This window comes from Triturus cristatus, chromosome 8 (assembly GCF_964204655.1).
Source record: "Triturus cristatus chromosome 8, aTriCri1.1, whole genome shotgun sequence".
In the NCBI taxonomy this organism is placed as follows: Eukaryota; Metazoa; Chordata; class Amphibia; order Caudata; family Salamandridae; genus Triturus; species Triturus cristatus.
The window spans coordinates 1,700,905,734-1,700,925,978 of NC_140591.1; the positions used below are offsets into that span (position 1 = coordinate 1,700,905,734).

Below are 20,245 nucleotides of genomic sequence, written 5' to 3' on the forward strand. Positions count from 1 at the left end.
TGATTTGCTAACAGTGTCAGCTCATATCCAGATAATCGCGCACTAGTTAAGTGCTGCGTCTTGGTCCTGTTTAACAATGTGTCCACAGCATGCGGAACCATAACAATCAATGTATTATTCATTACTAGGCCAGCAGACTGTCGAATAGACATAGCTGCGGCAGCTGTGGCTCTCAGACAACTTGGCAATGCCCTCGCTACAGGGTCCAAGGTTGATGAAAAGTATGCGCATGGACGCGGTCTGTCGCCAAAAGGCTGTGTTAACACTGATAATGCGCAACCATCTTTCTCGTGAACATACAATGTAAAAGGCTTGCTGTAGTCAGGGGTACCCAACACAGGAGCTGAACAGAACGCATTACGCAATTCCCAAAAACTTTTCTGACACTCTTCAGACCATGGGATATGATTCGGTGTGTCTTTACATGTTAATGCTAACAAAGGTTTTGCCAACAAGGAAAAATTAGGAATCCAATGCCTACAGTATGAAGTAATGCCCAAGAAAGCACGCACTTCTCTCTGTGTTCTTGGCACACTCAACTGTGCAATGGCTTGAATTCTTTCTGGGGTCAGTTTCCTTCCCTCCTTCGATAAGAGATGACCTAAGTAGGTCACTTCTTGTCGACAATATTGCAGCTTTGAGAGAGACACTTTGTGATGGAAAGCAGATAAATGACGCAACAATGACAATGTAGCTTCTTTGCAAATCTTTTCAGTATCCGCGGCGATCAATAAATCGTCAACGTACTGAATGAGGATAGCACCACTGGGTAAAACAAGTGCATCAAGCTGCGCTTTCAAAGCTTGGCTGTATATTGATGGACTTTCACAGTAGCCCTGAGGAGCGCGTTTAAAGCGGAAGCTGCGACCTCCTAAACTGAAGCCAAAAATGTCTCTGCTCTCCTCTGCAATTGGGATGCTAAAGAAAGCATTCTTTAAATCGATCACTGAGAACCATGCAGCGGAGGCTGGAATCATAGTTAACAAGGCAGTTATATCAGGGACAACTGGAAACTGTGGCACAACAATCTTATTAACCCCTCTAAGATCAATCACAAATATGTAAACAGGTGGCTGTGAAGGGTCCGTTCGTTTTAAGACAGGTAAAACAGGACTATTGCAAACGTTGCCTCTTGTCTCTTCAATCACACCCTTTTTAATCAAATCGCTGACAATTTCTAACAACGCTTTCTGACCTTCATTGGAGATCTTATACTGGGGAATACGTGGCAATCTGACATTAGCCTTTAAAGTTACCACATATGGCGGTATTTCCAAGAGACCCACATCATTGGGCCCAGTAGCCCACAGGACATCCGGAAGGGATGACAATTCAGGCGGCATTGCATTTTTAGACAAATACATTGGGGAAATCACTTTCTTACCTAATGTAAGTGGTACTCCTGAACAATACAGCGTGGCATGCAATCTTTTTAGCAAATCTAATCCTAACAAATTCTCACCACAACCTGTTGTTAGGATGAGAGGTGCTTTTAGCTCGCAAGGTCCAACAGAAAGAGACATAGGACTAGAAATCGGGTTCCTAACTGGGGCGCCAGAAAAACCTACTGAAACATTCATTTCGCCAGACAAAGGCGTGCCAGGGAATTTTGAATGCATGATTGAACTCTTTGCAGCACCAGTGTCCAGCAGAAAGGGCTCTGTTACATTTGCTGTAGTTACTTTAACATAAGGTCCGCTCTGATCCACTGGCAGTGAAACAACTCCCTCTCTCTGTCTACGGCTGTCCTAGTAATCATTATCTTCTACATTGCCGTCTTCTGCATAATAATCATTATTGTAGTACTGAGCTGTATTACCAGTCGCGTTGGCTTGCTGATCAAAGCTATTTATGGTATTTTGAGGCGGAAGAGGACACGCGTTCTGGGGAACATTTCCACGTCCTCTGCCTCTAGGAGCTTGCGGACCACCTCTACCTCTTGCGCCATACGCATTACTGTTACGTTGCATTAATTTAGGGCAACTATATTTAAAATGATCTTCCTCTTTGCAATATGAACATTGATTGGGACCTATAGGGATACGTGGTTGATAATACCCATTCATTTGCTGATTATTCTGAAACTGTTGGGGCTGGTGATAGACACCTTGTGTTTGCCTATAATTATTCTGTCCTCCATGTGGCGGGTAGGCCTGCTGCAAGAGGACCTTTGTTTTTAGTTCTTTCGTTTTCTTATCTGTTCTATCCTTCTCATCTTTTTCTCTATTTTCATAATACTGTGCAGTAGCCAGTATTTGCGCTGAAGAGGAATCAGCCCAAGAACTTTCTGAGTCCTTTAATTTTTTACACAACTCGGGAAGTAGATTCTGTACAAATTTATCAACAAATAACCGTTGGCCACCTTCAGTGCTCATGTCTTGACCACTGTGGTCGATAAACGTTTCTTCAAACCTGGTGAAGAAATCGGACACTGTCTCATCTTTCTTCTGCTTGCATGCAGATAGTTTGTCCCAATTTACGCGCATCGCGGGCATTATGGTCTTCATGTATGTAATAATTCGACCAGGGAGTTCTGCCACTAAAGGGTCAGGCTTTGCGCCACCAACTTGTCTAGCGTCTGCAGCAACGATATTAGCCCATGTACCCCCTAGTTCTGCAGCATGATCCGTATTACGGATGGATCCCCATAAGGGCTGTGGAACAACATTCCCAAATAACATATCTATGTCAGCCAGATTCATGACGCACGATTCTGCAGTTTGGGATAACTCCTTATAATACCCTGTAGGGTTTTTACGGGGGTCAGGCAATGTCTGCTTAAGTGCTAACACCTCAGATCGCTTCCATGGGACATGTACCCAAACACGCTGAAAATGTGCTAAGACAGGTGGATTAGCATTCGGATCAGCAGGTCTCCAAACTGGGGGAACCTCACGCATCGGATATTGGCGTGCTTTTACCTTCTTCCCCACAGGGAAATCCTGCTCAAACAACGACTGCTGGCAATCATCATTCCTCAAAGATAATAAGGTCGCAACTGCTTTATTCACATCGGGGCCCACAATCGTGCCTTTTCCAAAATCGAATCTCACTCGACATAACTCCTGCGGGTTTGGATCTCTACCATGATCATCCAATTCCTCACAGAGGATTTCACACATTTTCTCGAACACATACCTCTGTTTCGGGGCATCCCATTGGTGAAAAACGTCAACAAGTGACTCCACCTCATAGAGTGAAGAAAAAATAATCCACCTACGCGCCATATGATCTAATACCTTTTTCTCTTCAGGATCAGGCAGCTGACTGCGCAACTGCTTACGTTGTAAACCAGGGGTCGCACTAGATGACCCAAAGAGAGGCGACATTAAAGTAGTCACTACATTAGCTAGTCGTTGTCGTGCTGAAGGAGAAGTTGAAGCGACAACGGGGGGATAGACAGAGGGAAGAAAAACAGATTCAGATACAGGTACCTAGGTAGTGTAAGAAGGAGCGCCAGGGGAAGCCGCTGGCGTGCCAGGCAAAGTCGCAGGAAGCGCAGGGGCAACAGGTAGCAAAACTGGCGGCCCTTGAGAGGGCTGCACTGCAGGGATAGGAGCCAGCTGAGGAGGAGCTGGCGGCTGTGGGAAGAGTTGCGGCATATTTACTGGAGGCTGCGCATTTACAAGCTGTGGAGGTGCGGTGGCATTTTGCGCATACGGGGGTGGCGAGCTTAACAAATGGGACATTAGGGAATCTTTCTCTTTCTCTTTTGTCTGATCTTGCACAAGGGGTGACAAAACAGGGTAACATTTATCAATCCATAGTTTGCGCTGTCTATGTAACTGTTCCTTCATTTGTTCCTCCTCATTATCTTTAAATTGCACAGCTGCTTTCATCACTGACATACCTCTTTCTCTCTTATTTCTCTTCGCTAGCTTAATTTCCTTCTGTTTGGCTTCCTTTCACCATAGGCGGAAAGAATCAAACATCGCCGGCCGGGCTTTCTTTTTAAACAATTTAATTTCCAAATTATCTAAAATATCTGTATCGAAACTACCATTTTGGGGCCATTTTAAAACACCGTCCTTTCTGGTGTATCGGATCCATACTTCATTATATGCAATGGGGCCCACGCCATGTTTTACATAAAGCTCATAAGTAGGAGTTCCAATTGGAGGAACCGGGCATGAATCCTCTAACTGGAAATCCCTTCCACAACCCAGACAAAACAATCTACAAAATACACTAGAACCAGGCATCTTCGCTCACTAGTCTAGTTTCAAACGTCAAAGGATTATCGAATACGATAGTTTCGTGAATACACGAGTCCTCTGGCTTTGGGACTTGCAAGCACCAAATCAAAATGATCCTGAAGGATACCAAATTCAAACTAGGAGACGCTCCACTTATACTTAACTGAATATTGATGATCGATGGCGTCACCAGAAGACTCTCTCGATTGTTTCGCTCTACCAAAAAAAATCGTCAAGGGTCCAAAACAGGGCGATTAATCAGGGCAGCAGTCCTTCATAGCCGTCGGGACGCGGAGAACCTCGCAGAAAAGACTTTTGGACCACGTCGACATGCAGGGGTCGATGAAGTGGCGGCCTTCGTCCAGAATTTCCACACGAAGCTCCTCACGAACCTCTGGCTTGGACCGGTACCGCTGAAATCGCGCCGAGTTGGGCACCAACTGAAGTACTGGGTATTTTAAGCCCAGCGGTGCAGGGGAACACACCCTATGACTTCGGGGTTCTTCCTGTTTTAGACCTACAGAAACACAGAGTCTTCTGGGTGAAGTCAAAGATCAGTTTATTGGCTGCAGACCAATTACAGGTATCCTAGAAGTACAACAGCGTGTATGTTCTCAGGAGACTGCTGAAAATCACAGAAACGGGCTTCTTCTTAAATACAGAATATCCTGCTTCAGGCATACATTCCTTAGTTTACGATATGGCCATTACATGTATACATTACAAACGAAAAGGCAGAGTCATGATGACCATCCCACATTCCAGTTAAGCCAGCCCGTAATTATTTACCCAGCAAGGCTCAGATCCCACATCAGATATCGATAGGCCCCAATAAACATGAGCATCTCCTGTTTGGAAAACAAGCCATAAAGCAGGAACAGTCAGGTGAGAAAAAGAGTAGCTGGAGGCTCGTGTAGGATGAAAAGACATGTGCTCTAAAAGGCCCTTATTTGCCTCATGCTATGTAGCCTATGTGAGGGCAACCATAAGATGGCCACCGATCTAAAATGGAACCCACGTAGTGATGTATAATAGCGTATACACAGTGCATTCATAGCTAAAACGTTACACAAAGCATTTGTACATACCGCATTAACCATTCGCGGTTCACTAATACCGGGATAGACAGGGGTAGGGCCCTGCCTCCTACGCGGTCCCAAATTGCAAAGTACGACACTGTGAGTCGTTGGTCTTCTCTCTTTTGTTGGTCTATTCCGCCCACCTGCTCATCCGGTTCTGAGGGTGAAGGGGCTGTCACTCTTCTTTCATCGAGGGTGTTGCGCTTAGACCTCGAGGCGGCGCTGTCACGGCGCCGGCTGCTGCCTCCGTTCCGGCGCGCTCCTTGCTTGCTGGGCGACGTGACGTTCAGTCGCGTGTCGCTGGTGTTGGAGCGCCTGTTGCTGTGGCGGCCTGCCACGTGGTGTGTGCGACTCCTCTTTTGCCTGTCGTGGGTCACCGCCGACTCCATCTTGAGGCAGTGTTTTTTTTTTTTTTTTTTTTTTTTTTGAAAAACCTTTATTGATATTTCAATCAATTACACGTATGGGCCTACAACCCCCGGGGCCGGCCGCTAAACAGTCAGAGTCACAGAAGGCAATTTTATCACAGTCAGCACCTCGGGGAGCAGAATCTCCACGCTAGCCTACTCTCAGTCTCTGAACAGCCCAATTAGGAGATCAGGATAATAAAGGTTTACATTTTATAATAGAGGAGGATGGAAGGATCAGGTGCCAAACAGTTTCCCAGCAGCGAAAAATGGCAGGCAGAATGATGAACGTAAACAGTAAACAGCAGTCTATCTAAGCAATGGCGCTGAAACAGGAAGTTCAGGATGTGGAGGAATATCAAGGCCATTTGCGCCTGCAACCCCCTGCCCTAAGACCCAGGAAACACCACGGAAATTATGGCACACAGGAAACAGCAGTGATTAACGACAAAGGAGTTCCACCATGCTGATCCCAGAAAAAAACAAAGAAGAATAAGAGAAGAAAAGGAGGCCATGGAAAAAAAGGGGTTAAAGACTAAAGAATCCCCTCCCCCAACCCCCCACCCTGCACCTCTGCAGATGAGTACGGCCCCCCCCCCAGCAGTGTGCCTGTCGCCCCGGAACCAGACCCGAAATATAGAAGAAACAGAGAAAAAGGAGTAAGAAAAGAGCCCCCACCAGACGGGGGGGTAGAGAGAGTATTAATAAACTGGAGGAGGGCCTGCAAAACATGCCCCCGGCTTCTCCCTCCCGCACCATGTTTCCCCGCAAAGCATACAATGAACAACACAAAATCGACCCTGTCAAAGGAAAGTAAGGAGCATTATGCACTTAGTACACTAACAATTATGCCGTGAGAGCACGCAACCCCCGAGCCCGCCCGCCTATTAGATGACCACCTCTGAAGGATCAGCCTTATCCTTGGCCACTCTTTGCAAATCTACCCATGCATACCCATCGACCCAGTGCCATGTCCAATGTTACAAGGAAGAGGAGCCTCCAATAAAGATCAGGAAGCGACACACACAGGTAGGGTAGAAAGCTCTGAAGCTCGACACAGTCAGCTCTATGGAGGGTCGTCTTTCCCAGTGCTGCCCCAGGATTTACACTGCACACCAGGTCAAGGAAGGCGGAATCAGCCTGAGTCGCCGGAGGCCGCGCACGGGACAAGGCCGCCACCCCCCACTCAGGTCCAAAACCTCCGGAACAGACCAGACCCACAGCCCGCTGATCGCACGTTAGTATACCGTCCGGAGTGTCCAGTTGTGCACTATTCACAGGGGCGGCCACGACACTGTCCTCCCGTGTGCAGTGTAGGAAGTCCCAGCGTACCTGGGGACAGGCAGGCCGCATCTGTTCCGACGCTGTTGTCACTCCATCGAGCTTACTCCCCAACACCCAGGCGCCGTGAACCAAGGTGGAATGAAGGGCACCGAGAGCTTCGAGAAGGTCACCGTACCCCAGTACAGCTCCCGGCGCTCGCTCCGCTACGCTCCTCAGAGTCGCACCCTCCCTATCCTGCTGCAACCCAGTGTACAGGATGGTGGACTCTGTCATACCAAAATGGCCGCTGGGTAGGTCCAACCCAGATTGGGACCGGGACTCAGGCACAAGCGCCTCGGGTTCCATGGCACTGGAAACAGGGTTCCGGGGGCAGGCAAATAATGTGTCCGGTGTGTGGTCACGGGCCACAGTCATCCCCACCACGGACCAGCGCCCGCGAAAATCCAGGAGCAGCCCGCAAGAATCGGGGCGAGTTACGGGCGGCGTCCGGGCAGCTCACCGGCGAAGGCTGAGGCAATCACCGGAGAGTCTTGGAGTTGCCACCTCGGGCATGCACTCATTCCGCTACGCTTAGTGGTAGGAACGACCACTGCGAAATGTAGGCCGATATTCGCACCGCTCCGGTAGTCCGACTCCACCCAGTCACCAAAGGCCGCTGTTGTTGAACTGCCGCCCGGCCATGGTGTCCACTCGAGGTCCCGGTTCCAGGGTTGCACAGGCCGCAAACTTCAGACGGACATTTCTCCGGCGGTACCGCTGCCAAAAACTTCGGGGTCACACGATCGGGTGCCACTCTCGTTCACCAACACGGGCAGATAGCGCAGGCTAAGGATCTCATGCAGGATATCTGTGCGGGGTGCGGAGGTTCGCGGAGCCGGGAGCCTACGCTGCCGTCCCGGTCGCCATCTTGGCTCCTCCTCCATCTTGAGGCAGTGTTGAGGAGGACACTGTGTCGCTTTCGGGCCGCTGCGGGTGCGACTCCTCTCTTGCCTGTCATGGGTCACCGCCGACTCCATCTTGAGGCAGTGTTGAGGAGGACACTGTTGCTTTCGGCCCACTGCAGGGCTTCGCTGGGGCCGTGGAGACGTGGATGATCTCCTGTCTGCGTTTAGCAGTGCTTCCTTGTGGAGATGTCTACTGGGCGCTTGCCCGTGCGTCAGGTTCACTGGCGCTGCCTTCTGCGCACACCTGACATAGTGCGCTCAGTCTTCTTCTGGATCGCTTTCTTCGGGCAAGTGGTATGCCTGCGGTGTTGCTTGCAATTTTTTCGGTGTACCAGGAGGAGCGAGTAAGGCGATCTCGCCTCCGACGGTGGCGTTGGGCAGCCACGTGTGGTGCGTGCTCTGCACCAGTCTTTCTTGTGCTTTTGGTGGGGATGGCTACCTTGAGAAGTTGCTGTCTGGCTGGTCTTCCACTCTTGCAGGTGGTGGCTGTGTTTGGCGTTGCTTCCTCTCTGTGGATAGTGGAAATTATGATGACAAGTCCGCTGTATCTCTGTTGAGAGGTCCGCTCTCCTGGGCGCCTGTCCGTGCAGTCATCTTCACTGGGGCCTCTTCCTGCGCACTTCTGGTTTCGTGCCCTCGGTTCTCTTCTTGGGCTGATACTCGGTGAGCCTTTTCTGTGTGTGGCCCGTGGGTCTCTTTGCTGAGAACTTGAGATTCTCCCCTTCATTTGTAGCCTTTTAGTTCAACGCCGGGGCACTGCTGGATTGAGTCCTTGACAGCCTGTCTTTCTTCTGCTTAGTGTGGCTGCTGGGCTCATTCAGCTAACATATTTGTGAGGCAGAGTTTTGGTGGCCTGGCAGTGCTCTCTTCAGTTTCACCTTTGACCCTGACAGCCTTCAGTGTTGCTGGCGTTTTCTTACTTGTTGGTCCCGTTTTTCTTTCCCTTTTATTTTATTTTTTGGTGCAGTAATGCACAATGGCCACTAGGTGGCAGTACCGCACTATTCATGGCCCGGGCAGCTTTCCTCATCGAGGACTTTGGTGCTTCACTGAGAGTCATCCCTGGGCGGCGCCTTGCAGAAGGGGATCGGGCGACTTCGGACCATGGAGCCACAAGTCTTACAAAACAGGTATGGGCCCTCCTGATTTAAAGTGAATGCTGTGCACTCTTCTTGTCGTGGCTGGCTTTTGAAGGGCAGTCTGCGTTCCGTCCACGCGGGGTCATTGGGTGCGTCTCTAGTCCTCATCTGCCGCTCTTGGGTGCGTCTCTAGTCCTCATCTGTCCTCTTGAGTGCGTCTCTAGTCCTCATCTGCCGCTCTTGGGTGCGTCTCTAGTCCTCATCTGCCGCTCTTGGGTGCGTCTCTAGTCCTCATCTGCCGCTCTTGAGTGCGTCTCTAGTCCTCATCTGCCCTCTTGAGTGCGTCTCTAGTCCTCATCTGCCGCTCTTGAGTGCGTCTCTAGTCCTCATCTGCCGCTCTTGGGTGCGTCTCTAGTCCTCATCTGCCGCTCTTGGGTGCGTCTCTAGTCCTCATCTGCCGCTCTTGAGTGCGTCTCTAGTCCTCATCTGCCGCTCTTGGGTGCGTCTCTAGTCCTCATCTGCCGCTCTTGGGTGCGTCTCTAGTCCTCATCTGCCGCTCTTGAGTGCGTCTCTAGTCCTCATCTGCCGCTCTTGGGTGCGTCTCTAGTCCTCATCTGCCGCTCTTGGGTGCGTCTCTAGTCCTCATCTGCCGCTCTTGGGTGCGTCTCTAGTCCTCATCTGCCGCTCTTGAGTGCGTCTCTAGTCCTCATCTGCCGCTCTTGGGTGCGTCTCTAGTCCTCATCTGCCGCTCTTGGGTGCGTCTCTAGTCCTCATCTGCCCTCTTGCTGCTCCAGTCCCTGACGGGGCTGCGGCATCTGCAGGGGTTTCCTCGGGCGCGCTGTAGCCACGCGGCCGCCGGCTCGTCGACCTGCTGGGACAGTTTGTCACTGCCGGGTAGCCTCTGGCTGTGCGGGCGAGGGAACGGGGCGCCGTTGCGGGGTCCACGCTTACCCTCGGACCGCCCGTTCGCTCCCTTCCCCTTCTGGCCTCCGGGGGATTGAAGCGCGGCCGGACTCCGGGTGTCGCTCCATGGGCTGCCGGGAAGGGTCGTGCCAGCTCCCCTCTTTTGTTGTCGGTGGCCGTGGATATCGCCGTGGGGGTGCCGTCTTTCAGGCACGTTTACTTTTCTTCCCCCACGAGGGATGATGGGGTGCTGGGCTACGGGCACGCGGGGTAACTACCCGCCTCGTCGCCAGTGTGAAGTTGGGCCTCAGGCCCACATCATGTAAATAAAGGACACTGACTTCAGGAGGGTTAGCGTGATAACTGGCCACGAGCACGTGCACCCAGGCCCTTTCATTGGCGGGGCCACGTCACTTGTGACACCCGTGATGGATGGGTGCCGGGGCGCAGTGTGTCCAGCCCTCGAGGGTGTGGCTGGGATTACAGCTTCCTGCGGAAGACTAGAACGTGTCCCGCAGGACACTACAGAGTGACGGGCCCCGTGGGGACCCCCACAGCTAGGGCCCCCGAGCCTGGGAGGTGAGTTACGGAGCCCCGTGGGGCCAGACAGCAAGGGCCCGAGTCTGGGAGGTGAGTGACGGAGCCCCGTGGGGCCAGACAGCAAGGGCCCGAGCGGTGAGTGACGGGCCCCATGGGGACCACCACAGCAAGGGCCCCCGAGCCTGGGAGGGGGGTTACGGGCCCCGAGGGGCCCCTTCCAGTTGAGATTCACAGTCCTTGTTCGAGTCCCGTCTCGTGTGCTCGGGATATGAGACTGTAGCGCCCAGAAGGGAGGGAGCGGCGCTTTATTGGATATGGTCTAAGTAGACCCCCCCCTCCTCCCCTAGTACAAGGCACGTGTCTCCCTGCGCTGTCCTGTCCGCTTGGGCTTCAAGTGGGATGAAACAAACGTTTGCAATGCAATCGGTCTCGCCTTTGGGACCTTATAAATGTTTACCATGCAGCACATTATTGCACATTATGGAACAGTACTACAATGGACTCTGGCAGTAATTACAAGTCCAGCAGTAGATTTGGCCGTGAACGTGTATTTGAGCTCTTAGGAGCGGTTTGAATAGTAATTCATTAAATTATTGATAAACTTTAAATTCATTTATAAACAAGTGGGGCCTTCAAAAAGTGTGTGTTCGATTGTGGAATGAGCATGCCTGCCCGAATAAAGATTGGGACAGGCCCTGCCTGCACTGCACGAATACAGATAGGGACAGGCCCTGCCTGCACTTCAGAATAAAGATAGGGACAGGCCCTGCCTGCCCGAATACAGATAGGGACAGGCCCTGCCTGCACTGCACTGCCCGAATAAAGATTGGGACAGGCCCTGCCTGCACTGCACGAATAAAGATAGGGACAGGCCCTGCCTGCACTTCAGAATAAAGATAGGGACAGGCCCTGCCTGCCCGAATACAGATAGGGACAGGCCCTGCCTGCACTGCACGAATAAAGATAGGGACAGGCCCTGCCTGCACTGCAGAATAAAGATAGGGACAGGCCCTGCCTGCACTGCAGAATAAAGATAGGGACAGGCCCTGCCTGCACTGCACGAATAAAGATAGGGACAGGCCCTGCCTGCCCGAATACAGATAGGGACAGGCCCTGCCTGCACTGCACTGCCCGAATAAAGATTGGGACAGGCCCTGCCTGCACTGCACGAATAAAGATAGGGACAGGCCCTGCCTGCACTTCAGAATAAAGATAGGGACAGGCCCTGCCTGCCCGAATACAGATAGGGACAGGCCCTGCCTGCACTGCACTGCCCGAATAAAGATTGGGACAGGCCCTGCCTGCACTGCACGAATAAAGATAGGGACAGGCCCTGCCTGCACTTCAGAATAAAGATAGGGACAGGCCCTGCCTGCCCGAATACAGATAGGGACAGGCCCTGCCTGCACTGCACGAATAAAGATAGGGACAGGCCCTGCCTGCACTGCAGAATAAAGATAGGGACAGGCCCTGCCTGCACTGCAGAATAAAGATAGGGACAGGCCCTGCCTGCACTGCACGAATAAAGATAGGGACAGGCCCTGCCTGCCTGAATACAGATAGGGACAGGCCCTGCCTGCACTGCACTGCCCGAATAAAGATTGGGACAGGCCCTGCCTGCACTGCACGAATAAAGATAGGGACAGGCCCTGCCTGCACTGCAGAATAAAGATAGGGACAGGTCCTGCCTGCACTGCATAGTGCTAATATCGGCCACACTCACCAGCCCTCCCGCAGCAACATACAGGTAGCATAAATAAGCAGACAAGACAACTTTTTGGTGGAGAAAATTGCTGCAGGTTTATTAGCATACCAAATATGCCAACATGGTGGGTTATCTTACAGGCGATCCAAAGGCAAGCCGCCCCTCGCGGCCTACCAACTGATGGACCAACTAGCATCGTGGTCTTAGCCAATCGGTGCTTAGCGGTTGTGGTGAGGGGATACCATAAAACTCACGCCCCCCCCCCCACGAGGGGCGGAGCGTTCAAGCGACCCCCGGTTGTACAGGTTTCCAACCGCCCGTAGGACAGATGGGGCGCCGTCGCACCCCAGGGTCCACCGCACAGACTTCCTGGGGATATTCGGCCTCAGCACCCTTTGTGCTCCTGAAGAGGGTATCCCTGAGTACCTTTCCGCCTCTGGATCGCCATGTAACTCCGCCACAGCCCTGGGTGTGGTAACCGTCGCAGTCAGGGCCCCCCACCAAGGCCGGCGCTCCTACTTACATCCTGCTATATCCAGGGCCTCCCCGAGGTCCAGGAGGAGCAAGTCCATGCCTATTCTGGAGAGATGTATCCCGTCGTCCTCGAAACACCCTGTGGATTTAGAATGAAGCAAACCATGTCTTATGAATCCAAACCCCATTTGTTCGGTGAATTTACGCATCGTGCAATTGACTCTCCTGCGTGCAGCCTCCACTGCCTCGCCAGATCGGGCTCCCTGTCACAGGAGCCGTGGAGTGATCTCCGACCACCACAGTTTGCATGTTCCTAACTGATTGCTTAATTTGCAAATTGTGGCTTTCATGTTTTGAAGCAATGTCCTTTTGCCCAGCGCCATCTGGTCGTTACCCCCAGGTGTATAACTAGCACGTTGGGGGGACTGGTAACTCCCCCCAGTCTCTGCTGAAGTTTGTCCAACAACCCATTCCATTGCATGCCCGGGTACCCCAGCCAAGTTATCTCGGTGTTTGAACAGCCATGCCTCCACTTCCTGCTCGCAGCCCACTGTGCCAGTCTGCTGACGCCAGAGTGGCCAATCACCCAGACCTTTGCTCCTGGCAAAGAAAGAAATGTGATGTTGCAAAACGTTTATTACCAACACAGCACGCAATAATGAAACATTAAAATTACACTGAACCACACACTGCCGCCAGTGCCCGGAAAACCGGTTCCTGCGAGCAAATCAAATTACGTGGCTCATGGCCATACACAATTGTAAACAGAAAATTAAACACCACACCACACCTCCGTCAGTCTCCAGGACCCGGCTGCAGAGAAAGCACATAAAGTTTGTGGTCTCATGGACGTATGTATCTCTTGAAACAGTGGGATTGCCAGCGACCCCCTTGTTTGATGCCCTCTGCTGGCAAGCCTTCCTTAAACGCTGTAGTTGCTGCCCCTATGCGGAAGGAGTGGCTGCAGAAACGCTTGCTTGGGTCCTTGTTACCAGATAGCGCCAGGCACGCGTGCATGATGTGTTCCACCTGGTACTTAGTAAGGGGCATTCTGTCTGCGTGTATGAAAAGGTAAGCGTCTGCTGCCAGACGCCGGGCCGCATAGGCGGCGAACGGCCGGACCTGGCAATACCTCCCGTCCCCCAAACTGTGCAGCCAGAACACCCTACCCGTGCCGCTCTGATCAGTCTTAGACCTTCGTAGTGTTACTTTGAGGGAATCCTCAGAGAGGACCACATCCTGCCATTTCAGAGCCACCCCAGACTTGTCATTCTTCGCTCTGGCCACCAACTCACTAATTCGAAGTGCCCCAAAGAAAGCCAGGCTGAACGCAGCAGCAAACAATGCCGCCTCAAACTCCGAGTGAGTGGCCTTGTGCATCCAACCTAGCATCCCCTGGAGTGTCTCAAAGTCTATAGGGGACCTGTTGTCCGGTGCCTTAGGTTCACTCCTGGCCCACCCTTTTAATGCCGCTCTGATCACAAAAGATCTAGTTGGGTCTGACTGCCCCTTGAGTCTAGCGTGGTGGCTGATTGCTGCAAGGTAGCCCGATATCCAGGAATGACTCTTCCCATTGACTTTAGCCCACAATATGAAGGACTGCACTCTGGTTGCTACAGATAATTCGCCTTCATCCCATGGGCCCGTCAGTGAACAGAATTTTTGCACACAGGACGACGGTGGCAGCATCTCCCGACCCCGCTTGGCGCCATTACTGATCAAAGTTGCACCGCTGTGTTTATTTTAAATTTAGAAGTCTCTTGAGCTGAAACTTTTTAAAAAAAAATTTCGTCACCTTTGTTTGTATCTTACTTTAATGGTAGTGACCACATGATGTTATAATTTTACTGGCACGCTGTAATATTACTGCATTCTCGCACTCACTGAGGGGCTAGGTGCTTTAGTATTGTTCCAGAGCTTGAACTGTGCCTGCACGCCCGCTCCGACCCAGCAGCCAATCCCGGGTGCGGAGGGCGGGGCAGAGCCAGCCCCACACAGGAAGGCAAGCGGTTAGCGCTCTAGCTCTTCTACATTCGAGGGCTATTTAGCCACTCGTCGCCCCTAGCGCGCAGCGTTTGCGCGCAGTGTGGCGCCTACTCCTGCGCCTAAGACGAGCCGAAGACCAGCCCGTCTGCGCCCGTCCGCGACAGGTCGGGGCTATGGAGGAGTATACATCCAGCCCAGAGATACCTCCCAGCAGCAGGATAACATACACCTCTCGGGTACTAACAGAGATCGGCACACATGTTCCTAGGGTATGCACACATGAGGTGGGAACCAACCTAGAGGGCCCGTTTGCCTGTCGGGGATGTCATGTGCAGTTTAATATTCCCACTGAAGTTAGGCAACACTTGGAGCACCCCCCGGATTTGGCGCTACAAGTACAACATATTACATCGACAAACAATCCTATGTGCAATTTACCATTGGGGAGTAAGAACTTGCTGTGTAACATCCGTTCATTAGCCAAACATGCCACAGAGGTTTGGGACCTTATATCATCTGAGGAACCAGATTGATGTTTCCTAACAGAAACATGGCTCAAGCCTCACTCAATCCCGGCCATTACCTTGGGTATACCGATAGGCTACAAAATAACCAGGCTGGATCGCCCAAATAAAACAGGGGGGGGGGGGGGTAGCTATCGTATACAAACAAGAAATGAACGTCATTATTATCAAGGAACTTTGCACACCTCAGATAGAATTATTGATTTTTAAAATCAATTCAGCATCTAAGGAACACAGGAAGGGGGCTTTGGTGTACCGCCCCCCTGGTCCATGCGAGAACTTTTCTGTTCTTCTCATTGAGGCTTTAGCTCCTCATGTGCAAGAGAAACCTGATTTTCTTCTTGTAGGGGACTTTAATGTCCACAGTGAGTTAGGAAACTGTACAGAGGCAAAAACCTTACTTACGGACTTAGACTTACTGGGACATAAAAAGATCAATCATGGGCCCACTCATCAAGCAGGCCATACTTTGGACTTAGTCATGTCCAATTCGCCCTTGTTCAAATGTATGCCACCTACTCAAGTGGACTGGACAGACCACTTCATCCTTAAATTTTACACCTTTGCTAACTACAAGCCCCGGGCTGGACAGATTGCGCTAGCCAACACAAGGAGACCCTGGCACAAACTCACTTCGGAGGGTTTTAGGGAAAAATATAAGGAACCCATAGTTTATAACCCTGCAGATGATATCACAATTGAATTAAATATGTTTGAGGAAGCGGTTGCCGAGGCTATAAATGCTACCATTCCCCTGAGAGTGTTTAAACCTCGTGTAGCACATAAGCAAGAGGTCTGGTTTTCCGATGAATTAAGATCCCTTAAACTAAATACAAGAAAACTAGAAAAGATATGGAGATCATCGCGGAGGACTGAAGACAAGGAACACCATAGGATCTCACTTAAGACATATCACAAGGCCATTCGTGCCGCACGGAAAAACTATATTGCAGCACAATTATCAGCAGCTGGTAAAAACTCGAAAGTGCTACATCAAATCTTACAAACTTTCATCAAGCCAGCAACCTGTGAAACGGCAGAAATAGCATCCCAAGAACTTTGCGACGAGATCTCACTATTCTTTACAAGGAAGATAGATGGGATCTATGACAAAATAATGTATTCCAACAGAACTGCCTTAGCAGATAACATCCCTCCACTGACTGCAGGAGTCCATTCTCACTCCGCCCTGTGCCTCACTGATTTCCCTCCCATATCTATAGAGGAAGTAATTTCATTAATCATGCAAATAAAGAGTGGTTGTCCTTTGGATACCATCCCTGCACGTATCATGCCTATGTTGGCTAACGATCTAGGTCCGGGAATTCAGCGATTAGTCAATTTGTCCCTGAGTACAGGGGAGGTTCCCCTAGACTGGAAACGGGCGCAGGTAAGACCTTTGTGGAAAAACAATGCCATTCCCTGGACAGAACTGTCTAATTTGAGACCTATCTCTCTTCTTCCCTTTTTGGGTAAACTAATTGAGAAGTTTGTAAACCGCCACCTGTCAACTTACATCGAAAAAGCAGGGGGGCTGGATTCTTCCTAGTCAGGGTTTAGGCCTAGACACAGCATCGAGTCCTCCTTGCTGTCTGTCGCAGACGATCTACACATGCTCCAGGATAGGGGTTATTCCGTGATCCTGGTGCTGTTGGATCTGTCTGCAGCGTTTGACACCGTGTCGCACAACATCCTGACCTCCAGGCTAGCTGACATTGGCCTGGAAGATAAGGCGCTGGCTTGGCTGAGGAGTTTCCTAACAGATCGTACCCAAAGTGTCACCTTGGGTATATATCGGTCAGAGGAGCTGGGGATCTCTAAAGGGGTGCCACAGGGCTCTTGTTTGAGCCCCACGCTTTTTAACATCTATGTGGCCCCCTTGGCCAACATCATGAGATCCCATGGGTTCATCCCGGTGTCATACGCGGATGATACCCAACTCCTCTTTCCATTTAAAACCCTCACTACAGAGATCAGGAACTCTTTTGCCCAGGGAATGAAAGCAGTGGCACACTGGATGGCGTCCAACTATTTGCAATGTAATGTTGCTAAAACAGAGGTGATGTTATTCGGTGAGGCCAAACTCCTGTGGACTCCGGACTGGTGGCCTCAAGATCTTGGGCCAGTCCCTGAGCCCAAACTGGTAGTGAAGGACTTGGGTGTCAGGCTGGACCAGGAGCTTTCCTTAAAACAACATGGTAATCAAGTGGTGGGCTCATGCTTTCACATCATTGGGCTGCTTCGGAAAGTGTTTCCTTTACTTCCAGACGCCACAAGAAAGACCTTGGTGCAAGCGCTAATTTTGAGCAGACTAGACTATTGTAACGGTCTGTTACTATCAGCAAACGAAGGAGTCATCTCAAGATTGCAGGTGGTTCAGAACACTGCTGCTCGCCTTGTACTAAACGCACCCCCCCGAACACCTTCCAAACCCCTGTTGGTTAAACTTCATTGGTTACCAGTGAAACAGAGGGTGAAGTTTAAAATATGCTGTATCATACAGAAATGCCTGACTGGGAGAGGCCTGGCCTACCTGGCCAACAAATTTACTCCGTATGTCCCCACACGCTCTCTCAGATCTAGTGAACAGGCCTTGCTATGGGTCCCCAGAGCTAGGAAAGCAAGACAGGGGTCCAGAGCTTCATCTGTGGCAGGTCCTATGTTGTGGAATAGCCTCCCCATAGCTATCAGACTGTACAGAGAACATTTTCCTTTCAGGAAACAATTAAAAACCTTCCCTTTTCAGAATTAGGATACCACTTCAATGTTATAATGTTACACGGCTAGTGTCTGTTCTTTTGTTTATTGATGGTGCTAAAGGGCGCGGAGATACTCCTCAGGGAGTCGATTCCAGCGCGGTACAAACATGCAAATAAATAAATAAAATAAATAAATATCTCTTGTTAGTTCCAGGCGCTCGGGATAACACGCCCAGGCCCCTCATTCATTTTTCCACTTCAACAGGAATCACAGGTGCGCTGGGAAAGGGGTCCCCTCCTCTCTCACTCTCGGCCACGCCTCCCGGAACCGGTGCCACTGAAACCGAGAAAGAGCATCAGCCGCTGTGTTCTGCACACCCTGACTGTGCCGCGCCCTGCATTCAACATTGTTGTAAAGACAAGCCCGCACCAACTCCCTCAAGAGGCACAGAACCAGGGGACAACTCGCTGACTGGGAATTGATGGCCTGCACTACCGCCAGATTGTCAGACCAGAAAAAGACCCTTTTGGCCGCCAGTACTGTAGGCCATAAGTGGAAAGCCACCACAATCGGGAAAAACGATGTTCTACTTCGACTAGAAGACTGAAGAAGTCTCCCAAGGGGTGACTCCCCTGCTTGGCAGGCACCAATGAAGCAACTGACCGTTCTGCATCGCTGAAGCTCCCGCCGGACACCGAGTCTTTGCATCACCAGAGGGGGATTTCCAGACTTCCCCAAGGCTACCCTGAGTCCACAGCAAAGCTGAGGCCCGTGGCTATCGTCGGTGACATGGAACCAGGACCCCTGGGCACCGTGAACTTTTGCAGCAACACTTTCTTCCTCGACCTCCTTGAAGTTGTGCTTTGGGCTCCGAATAGCGCCAGCCTTGAGCACCTCCTGCACCAAAGAATGTTGGCCTCCACTCCACGAGTGACCCGTGGGCCAGCTTCAAGTGTGACCGCTTGAGGCTCCTTCACGATCACTAGCCCATTGGCTAGCAGGTCCTCATGAAGGCAACTCCTCTTCTACTTGGGCTTTCCTGGTTGCTCCAGATGTGCCCTGACTTACCCTTGCTGGGTGAGTCCCTCAGACCTTGCTGGTCTGCACCGCAGTCCTTTCTCTGAATTCCTGTAACTTGCCGTTGCCAAGGCTTGTTGGGTCCATTCTAGTCACTGACACCACAGCACTCGACAAACTTTGTGCGCCAGCTCGAATCCAGCTCATGGACTTCATCGATGCCTCCTGGACCTCGTTGCTGAAGAGTCAAGACACCCATCAACTCACCTGAAGCACCCGACATCTGTGGGCATTGGTCCATCCTGCCCTTGGTCACTGGTAAGTGACCCAGACACTGTCCACTCTGCTTTCAGGTTCCTTCCATCCTAGATCCAGGCTTGGATCTCTTCGGACACTTCTCCTCTTCACGGCAGCAGCAGTTCTTTGCAGGCTTCCATTGAAATCGACGACGCGACCCGACACCAAAAGACACCTATGCATCCGGCTTCCCTGGATGAGATAACTCGAGTACTCTGATGCTCCCGTGGGTGCTGGCCCTAGAACTTCTTCAGTCCAAAAGGGTTTGGTCCTGACTCGATTCTAAGTGTCCCTAATCTTTAAATTTCCAACCGCGTCATTGCCCATAGAAGCTAACGGGAACGCGCGGTTGTGTTCTCACACTGCATACAGTCCCCGTGGGTCCCCTGTGTCACTACCTTGGGTGGTTCCTTGGGGTCCCAGTGATTCTACAGGCTCTAGGCCTTGTGTCTAGCTCAGTCGTGGTTCTTAAACCACTTTTTTGGTATATGGTTTGGTACGCCCTTAGGGCCTAAACGTGTATTTGTGCTATTACTGATAATTGCTAACTTGTAAACAAAGAACTTCAAACTCCAGTCTCATACAGAGACTAGAGGGGTGTGTTTTATCCTAAATACATATATTTTGAATATATACCTGGTGTGGTTGCCTTTCATTTAGCCATTCAAGAGATTATAGACTGGTAAAACAAGCGGCTTTACATTCCTTCAAGACTTAGCCTGAAGGCTGCTTTCCATAGCTAACACTAGGATAGCTTTCACATAAGGTTGTCTTTAACCTACCACCATGAGGGGTTGTTTGGACTGATACAAGGTGCCCACTAGAACTAGTGGACAGCATATATCAGGTCACCTTCTCACACTAGCCATTCCAAAACAGACCATGGGAGAAGCCAGCATCTGGAGATACAACAGGGCTGGTCCAACTTGTGAAAAATTGCAGTTTCTAAGCAGTGGTAAGACAAATTTCTTATGTAGGGGGGCATAATAATCACAGAAAAAGACAAAATGGATAATGTCCTGTTCAGAAAAAGCGTCACAGTGACAGGGTTCCAAAGTGCCGAGTTGCGAGAATCCCAGCGGGACAGATAAGAGCCAATGTGCCATCTGC

At 50.9% G+C, this 20,245-nt stretch overlaps 1 protein-coding gene across 1 annotated transcript in view; it reads left to right on the forward strand.

The window, feature by feature from the left end:
- Window positions 1-8,961: 8,961 nt before the first annotated feature.
- Window positions 8,962-20,245, forward strand: part of LOC146808646 (NXPE family member 1-like) — a 225,509-nt gene continuing 214,225 nt past the window's right edge. Inside the window, exon 1 of the mRNA XM_085623683.1 lies at window positions 8,962-9,040. The gene's annotated coding sequence lies outside the window, so the exon portion shown is untranslated. The remainder of the gene's footprint in view (window positions 9,041-20,245) is intronic.